The sequence below is a fragment of the Malania oleifera genome, chromosome 2, assembly GCF_029873635.1.
Source record: "Malania oleifera isolate guangnan ecotype guangnan chromosome 2, ASM2987363v1, whole genome shotgun sequence".
NCBI classification, from domain to species: Eukaryota; Viridiplantae; Streptophyta; class Magnoliopsida; order Santalales; family Ximeniaceae; genus Malania; species Malania oleifera.
In genome coordinates, this window is record NC_080418.1 from 117,057,026 (window position 1) to 117,066,781 (window position 9,756).

Genomic DNA, 9,756 nt, shown 5'->3' on the forward strand with positions numbered 1-9,756 from the left:
TTATTTGTTTTGAACTTGGACAATTTTTTGCTGAGTAAGGTATCAATGAACATTTATATTATGGTCAACATGTTGTCAGCAAAGTGATCTTGTTAAGAAAAGTTATAAATATTGAATTGAAATATGATTTTGTAAAAAAATTATTACAGAATGATTATTTGATTATTACGGTTGACCCAAACGTGCACCAACTTTCAAGTAATTATTAAATTAATCAAGATAATTGATAGAATGGTAGTGAGATTGGAATGGATGCCCAAAGGTGACAGACCAATCGAACTTTAAAGGGTTATCAATTATGCCTAGGTGAATGAAAATCACCATTAAATGTGAATGTTAGTATATTGCATAAGTTAATCCAAAGATTGAACGCAATTTACTAATGGAAATGTGTTTCTCAAAGCATTAATGTTGTGATCATTTTATTGCAGTGTCAGTTCCTGTTTCACTTCATTTGCTAGTTTCTTCTATTCTGATCTTTAATGGAACAAATTTCACTGATTGGCATGAATAGATTCAGTTTTACCTTGGTGTTTTGGATCTTGACTTAGCACTGCGAATTGATAAACCGGCTACTATTACTAAAACAAGCAGTTTGGAGCAGCAAGCTTTGTCTATGTCATGGGAAAGATCAAATGGATTAAGCATTATTTTCATGCGAATGTGTATTGCAAACAATATTAAGTCAATGCTTCCTCAAATTGAAAATGCAAAGGAATATCTTAAGGCTATGGAAGATTGGTTTCGTTCAGTAGACAAATCCCTTGCAGGGGGATTAATGGTTGAATTTACCACAATGAAGTTTGATGGTAGCCAAGGAATGAATGAGTATGTCCTTGATATGACTAATCTATCTGCTCGACTCAAAACTCTGGGTATGAATATTAATGAAAGTTTCCTTGTTCAGTTTATTTTGAATTCTTTGCCTCTTCAGTATGCATCATATCAGATTCACTATAACACTATTAAGGAAAAGTGGAATGTGAATGAATTGGCGATTATGTTAATTCAAGAAGAAGTAAGGCTTATACAACAAGACAACATTCAATTAATGTCATAAGTTATGGAGTTGGAAGTAAAGGAAAGAAACCGTAGAAGAGTTTCAAGAAAGATCCATTGAAGGTTGCAGGACCTTCTTATGACAATGAGGCTCACAAGAAGAAGCATAATGGACCAAAATGTTGTTTCTGTTGTGGTTATGGTCATTTGAAAAAAAAATTGCCCGAAACGTAAAGCTTGGTACGAAAAGAAAGGTAAGCTATTAGCTTATGTATGTTTCAAATCAAATATGACACAAGTTCCTTCTAATACATGGTGGATTGACTTTGGTTCTACTATTCATGTTTCAAATTCAATGCAGGGATACCTTACAATCTAGAACATAAAGGAAAATGAGCGCTTTATAATCTTGGGAAATGGAAATCAAGTTCCAATTGTTGGTGTTGAAAATTTTCATTTATTTTTAGAGTTAGGTCACTGTTTGGACCTATGTGATACTTTTTATGTTCCAACTATTTCTAGGAATTCAATTTCCATGTCAAGACTTGTAATATTGTTATGGTTTGTATTTTGAACATAAAGATTTTTGTTTGGTAAAAAATGGTTTGTTGACTCTATGAGTCAAATCTTGTTTTGATAATGACAAATCACTTGGTATTTGACCTGTGCAATATAGTTTGTGAACAGGATTATGATTTAGAATGTACAGACAGTAATTTTGATGTGGAAGCCACAAGGAACCTAAAACACAAATTACTTGGCTCACTCCATGGAACTTGAAGAATAGAAGGATGAAGAAGTGAGCTTAAAGTTCATGATCTTCAATGGATAATTGGTATTTAGAATTGAATGTATTTTTATATGTCATATGATAAATTTCGAAGTAAATACATTTAAGACAGACCTTAGAACTCATGCAGTCATGAAAAATTCATTTACATTAGTCTAGGTTGAATAAATTTTTTGAGGCAAATTTAAGTGGCCTTGTCGACAAACCCTATGGCCTCATCGACGAACTTATGAAGGCCATTCGGCGATGAATAGTGTTGTATCATCGATGAAAAAATACCGAGAGCCCTAAAAGTTCAGACAGTGCTCTCGTCGACGAACAAGAGTTGTACACTCGTTGACGATCGTACCTACTTATTGATGAAGATTGGGACGCAAAAACATGATTCAATGCGGACATGGATGAAAACCAATATTTTTATTTGATCCAACAACCAAGATTAAATCTAGGGCCAAGAACACTTATAAAAGTAACCTAAAAACCTTAGTGCCTCACTTCTTTTGAAGATTCTTGGGAGCCTTGAACCTTTTGTACATCTCTTGAGAGCACTAAACACACTGCTAAGCCCTTGCCTGCGATTTCAAAGCATTCATATCAAATCTGAGTTTGGGCTACATTGATTTTTAAAAGGTATTCCAACGAATATTGGGCAAACAACTTGGGTATTAAGGTTTGGTTGTAATGCCCCGAACCCCTAAACCCAGGTCTGGTGCGTTATACCTGATAAAAACCTGATAATCCATAATGCATAATATATGCAATAGAAAACATAAACATAACCTCCATATAATATTTACCATAATACTATAATACCAAAGTTTACTATTTTCTATCTATAAATCCATAAAATCCAACCATCACTTGCATTTCCATAAATACATACATCTCCAGAACATTTCAGTATTTTCACAATCATTCATTACTCACATCCTCAAAACATAATGACATAAAACATAAAACATATACATCCCCAAAGTATTATCAACATATACCCTTTCTTTTATAGTCCTCAAAAATGCTAAAATACCCTCGAGCTCCTAAGCCTGGCCTCGAGAATGTCCTGAAAAAGAAATATTCATGTTGAAATTGGTATGATCTCAAGAGGGGGGGGGTGTGAATTGGGTTTTGAAACATTTTTTGCTAATTTAAACAATTAAGCTAATTCACCACATATTATAGCCCATTCAATGTATACGCGTGTATATAAAATAAATTTAACAGTGAAAGCAAACATACACGTGCAGTGTCTTATTTAAATCAAATGTGTGTATTCAAATAATTTTGGCATTAAATAAACATTCATACACATGCTGAAATTAAAGTGCAGAAATTTAAATAAGATAAAGAGAGCGACACTAAATTTGTTATCGAGGTTCGACCAAACCAGCCTACATCCCCGCCTTGGGCATACCTCCTAAGGATTCCACTATACCTACTCACTTAACTGGGCGGAATAAAAGCCTTTTACATCCTTTCCTTATAGGGCGAGAAAAACCCTAGTTCAATTTTCAGGCTGAACCGAATTGGTCTCACTTACAGGGCTGAGACTCTCCAGTTTAATTATGAGCTAAACCCAACCACCACGCCTTACTAGGATGGCGCACCTAACTTTCCTAACAGGGTCTAAGTCAGTCCAGGACTTTCTTAACCGGTCTAAGTCTATCTGGGACTCTTCATAGGGAGAGTCTCCCTCTTTAGGCCATGCCTGGAATACAAATATATTTAATAGAATTTGCGTACAAACAAATGCTTCTTAACTAAGTAGGGATGTACAACATTAAAATTTAATATGCACTCTCATATGATTTTGAAATGAAGCTCATGTAAAGTATGACTTTTCTCTCAAAATATTTTTCAAGTAAAACTTGAGAGTTTGGAAAATGATTTTCTTTTCTAAAATGATTGACCTTTTCAAATTCAAATTATAAAGGTTACCAAACAAATATGAATATATGTTTTCCCCTTTTTTTCAAGAAGCTTTTCAAGACAATATATATTAATGAATATATGTTCAAAGCTCTTAAATAACCCAAAGAGTTTCTCCAAAAATATACTTCAAGACAAGTAGGAAAAACTAGGATTTTGCTATCAAAATGACTGACCTTTATAAAATAAAAGGAGAAGTCTCTCGAGCAAGTATATATTAAATTGATATATGCTCAAGGCTCCCTCTTATATAACCCAAAGAAATTCTCCAACAAATGTATTTCAAGATAAGAGTAGGTAAATATTAGGGTTTTTTTCAAAATGATTGACCTTAGTAAAATTAATCCCAAGAAGACATTCAAGCAAGATATATGAGCAAGAATATTAGCCCAGGCCTTCAAGACATTATTCACAAGAAATTTCTCCAAAAAATATTTTTCCAAATAAAAGAATATGGGAGAAATTTAATCTTTGAAAACATGAAAAATAGAAAGGCCTTCAATCAATATACATATAGAGAATGTTATATGCTCAAGCCTCTTCAAATATAATCCCAAAAATATTTTCCCCAAAAATGGTTTTCAAAAGAAGAGGATAGGAGATATTTTAATCTTCAAAAATATATCACAAATGAAAGAAGAAGGCCATCAAGCAATATATATATATATATATGATATATGCTCAAGCCTCTTCACATAAAACCCCCAAGAATATTTTCTCCCAAAATGATTTTCAAATAAAAGAAGAGTAAGACAAAAATGACAATTTAAAGAACAAATGGGGTATAGAAGTGTGGGAGAATCAAAGAATGATAAACTAAATTAACAAAGGTATTCTCCAACCATTTTCAAGTGTTTTGAGGTTGTATTTATAGGCAAAAACCCCTTGTGACCTTCATATAGCTTTTGGGACCTTAAAATATATTTTTATTTTGAAAACTAGCCATTTTTCAGCTGTTGGGATGCTTTCCCAAGAAGGTCGATCGACCAAGCTGAAGGTATGGTCGACCGAGGCTTGAAATCCATGAGTTTCGGTCGACCGTAGTGAAGGTTCGGTCAACCAGCCTCGACTTTTCTACGTGAACACTATTCTGTGTTTTGGAGATAACTTTTTCTATACAACTCCAAATTGGATGTTCTTGATATCAATAGAAATATAAGAGAAAATACCACAACTTTCATGTTGAAAACATTTTAAGATAATGAGTTTTGGTTTGAGAAAAATTCCCATCAATGAGACAGAAGAAACATGAAAGGAGTTTTTTTGTTATGGACACGTTTCAGTGTTTTAGTCATAATATTTTTTGTATAACTCCAATTTGGACGCTCTTGGTATCAAACAAAAGCTATGGGAAAATTCCACAATTTTCATGTTGGACATAATTTGAGAAGAGATCGAATTGAATGAGAAAATTTCTTATTTCTAACATTCGATCGACTGGCCGGTTGACCGATCCCTTTGAAAAATTTAGTTTTGTCTTCTTTTAACTTTAAAACCATTTAAAAACCTTTGCATAAGTTAGAAATTTTATGAAAAGAGTTTTTCATGTTATTTGGACGCCCTATGGTCAATCTAAGGTCAGGTGGAGTTTCAATTTTAAATCATGTAAAATGCATGCACATTCAACCCTAATTACTATTACAAACCCAAAAAATAGATAAAGTCTTCGTGTCTTCTGCTCTTCAATGCTCCATGGAATATGCCTATTGGTGTTCTTCTTAGTGCTCTTTACGGCTTCCATTTTGCATTCAACACTTGTAGTTACAGAAATATAAACCTATTCACACTCAGTTGCATAAGTGGGATACTGTGGTTTGTCATTATCAAAATAGGGATCGGACTCAAAAATTCAACAGTTTATATTCGGGTGAGACACATCTCAGTAAAGGAAGAAACATACATATTAAAACAGCATGTGTCCAACATGAGGTAAATAGATATCATTTTAATTACATTTTCAAATCATGTCATAACATTGAAATCGTTTTCTAAACCTAAAAAATCACATGCAAATATTTAACCCACAAGATTACCCAATGATAGGGGTGGTTACCTACCCATACAGGTAGCACCCCTCTACTCTGATACTTAGGTAACCTCAAGGTCACATTTAAAGCATACCAGGGCACTCACCTTACTCAGTAAGCCCTCAAGTGTTAACTTGATCTCGTACTCACGCATTCAACAATAGTTTACCGGCAAAGGCCCTAAGGATAGGGAAATCTACCTGCTCATACAAATAGGTTTCCTCTGCCCTAATACGTTATGCAGCTACTGCCACATATGAAGCTACTAGTGCACTCGCCTTTCTCAACAAACCCTTAGGCAAAGAGTTTGCCTCGCCCAATCGTAACATGTTCTACATACATAGAAACTTCTAATATCATAATACTTTATTCCTTTCTGTCATTATTCATTCATACACATCTATTCATTCATACACATCTATTTATACTTATAGCTTTAAACATTGCATTTCATTTTACTTTAAGTAACTCTTTCTCATTTACATTGTTCACATTTGTCATTTCATTTTATTGCCATTTCATTGTCAATTCATTGCATAACATTTTCATTTCATTCCTTCTTACTACAGCTGATCTTTAACCTTCATTTGTTAGTCCACATAGAAATGTGCTAGAATCTACTACAGTTAGTTCACATAGAAAAGCGCTAGAATCTGCTAACATGGCTGTCTTTTTGTTGTCTTACATTTACATGGTTGCATTTAACATACACAAGTAACATTGTCCATATCATATTTTATTCTCAATACTTTACTTACTTAGCCTGCATCTCAGACATTTAACATATATTTGCACAGAATCTCATTCCACACAATTTAACAGTAAAATTCATATACATTCCTTACAAAATAAGTCAACCCACATTTAACATTTATATGCTGAAAATACATTTCATTCCTTACTTACTTCCTTATAAAATACCTTTCACTTTCATTCGTTTACTTTCACATATACATAACTATATAAACAACCTTAGGCTCAGAAATCATAATTTTGCATGGTTGGTATTTTATACCCATTTAAATATATATATATATATATATATATATATAAATAACACATATCCTATTTTAATTTATGAAAACCTGATTTAATATATAAATTTCCCCTTTACCTGACTTTCAAACTACGCTGGCAAGGTCCCCGAACCGACACCCGCAGTGTTCACTTAGACCCTGAATCAAAAATCCTAACTTAATTAAAATAAATTCCAATTAACTTAAATCTTAAGAAAAATACTTATTTACTATTTCCTAGGCACCATACAACATTATTCATTAAGGAAATTGCAAAATAATTCACTTACCCTGATTTTGGGATGTTTCCTAAACGCCTTAAACCAATGATCAACTCCTACAACCTTGTAGAGAACGATCCTACGAACCTCGTGATGGTTCCAGATGGTTAAACCGGGTCAAAATCGGCCCGAAATAGAAGAAAGAAGGCTGAGGGTTCGTATTTTTAGAGGGAGAAGAAGAGAATTCCTGAGTTTTAAGCTGAAAATGAAGAAAAAGCCTATTTATAGATAAGGCTTTGTCGACAAGACACGTGGATTCGTCGACGAGGCACTGTAGAGACTTCATCGACGAGAAGATACCTTCGTCACCGAAATTTAGAGTTCCAAAATATACTCTCTCGAGATTCCTTCATCGATGAGAAACTGGAGTTTGTCGACGAGCTTTAGAAGCATACTCGTCGACAAGGACATGACATTTGTCGACGAGGCCTACTTTTCCTTCTTAAAATCCTTCCTTTTTCTTTTATTACCCATTAATCCATTCCATTTATTGTATTTTCTAATAATTCAATTTTTCGGGTCATTACATTCTCCCTTCCTTATTAAATTTTGTCCTCGAAATTTTACCAACTAATCATGCTTTCAGATTACTTGAATTCATTTGCTACCTACCATTATAAGAACTCTACATGCATATCATCATATAAATCATTCCATCATTTCTCATTAAATAAAATTATCATTCCTGCTTCTCTAATGGCATCCTCCTCAGCTCAAAGTGTATACAGCTAAGGTGGACCACCTCTTCCAAGTGGTATCTGCTGCTTTCCCCTATCTTGATTTCTAAGCAGCTACCATAGGCAAGGGTTTTCAACAATCTTTCCTGTGGTGCCCTGGCTTACTGCACCTGTAGCAATTTGGAGTGCCATACCACTATTCACCCCTATGCCTCTTATCACACTTCAGGCATACAGAGCCCATTGCTTCTTTCCCTTTCTTCGCTGATCCTTGACTGACCTTAGATTGAAAACCAGATGGTGCAGGTCTCTTCTTCTGCTCTAAAGGTTCAGTGCAACCCTGGATACTCTTTTCCAGCACCGAAACCTTATCAAGTAATTCTAAAAAACTATGAACCTGAAACCTGATCACCGGCTCATAGATCCTACGCCTCAGGCCTTTCTCAAATTTCCTAGCCTTCCTTACTTTGTTTAGGACCAGAATTGGAGCGAAACGCGACAGTTCCACAAATCTAGTCGCATACTCCGCAACTGTCATATCTCCTTGAGTTAGATTGGTGAACTCTTCAATCTTTTCCTCTCTGACAAATGAAGGAAAATACCTATCAAAGAATAGCTCCTTGAATCTCTCCCAGGTAAAAGCTATCTTTACAACCCTCTAATCCTCTAGCAGCTTCGCAGAAAGCCACCAGCGCTTCGCCTCTCCTGTCATCTTGAAAGCGGCATAAAGGACCTTCTGCTCATCCGTGCAGTCGAGTACAACCATAATCTCCTCTATCTCCTGTACCCAGTTCTCTGCTGTCACTGGATTAGGTCCTCCTATAAAGGCTGGAGGGTTCATTCTCATAAACTCTTTTATGTTGCAGCCCTATCCTGCAGGTGGACAGTTATGTTCCTTTGGACCCTTCTTCATTTCTGCTTTAATTTGACCGACGATACCTCGCAGCACCTTAGAGGTATCTATTTCTTCCTCGCTAAAGGTCACTGAATCCTCCCTTCCTTCAGCCTTTACATTCTCATCTTCAGAATCCATCCTGAAAATAGGACATAAAAGAGATAAGATTTCAATATCATAACTTCAAATATCATAATCATTAACTTAAATCCAATAAAAATCCAAAATCCCCATAAAGGACCAGTCTCATAATTCAGAAACAAAAACATCTAAGGTTTACTGTGGCTTTTTTGAGGCCATCGATTGCTTCAGAAAAATCACATAAAATTGTCGATGTATTTTCATCTCTAAATTACAACACACAATCCTTACTTCCCTATATCAAACCTATTTCTCAATTCCTAACCTATTTATCTCCTATTTTCATCCTAACTTATTCCTATACTTTGGTAAAGATCATTCCTAAATCCTCAAAATCCCCAAAACCATTGCTCTGATACCAAAATATAACGCCCCGAACTCCTAAACCAGGGTCCAGTGCGTTATACCTAATAAAAACCATATAATCCATAATTCATAATATACGCAGTGGAAAAAATAAACATAACCTCCATATAACATTTACCATAATACCATAATACTAGAGTTTACTATTTAATATCTATAAATCCATAAAATTCAACCATCACTTGCATTTCCATAAATACATACATCTCCAGAACATTTTAGTATTTTCACAATCATTCCTTACTCACATCCTTAAAACATAATGACATAAAACATAAAACATATAAATCCCCAAAGTATTATCAACATATACCCTTTCTTTTATAGTCCTAAAAAATTCTAAAATATCATCGAGCTCCTAAGACCGACTTCGAGAATGTCCTGAAAAAGAAACATTCATATTCGAGTGAGACACATCTCAGTTAAGGGAAGAAACATACATATTAAAACAGCGTGTGGCCAACATGAGGTAAATATATATAATTTTAATTACATTTGCAAATCATCTCATAACATTGAAATCATTTTCTGAACCTAAACAATCACATGCAAATATTTAACCCACGAGATTACCCAAGGATAGGGGTGATTACCCACTCATACAAGTAGCACCCCTCTACTCTGATACTTATGTAACC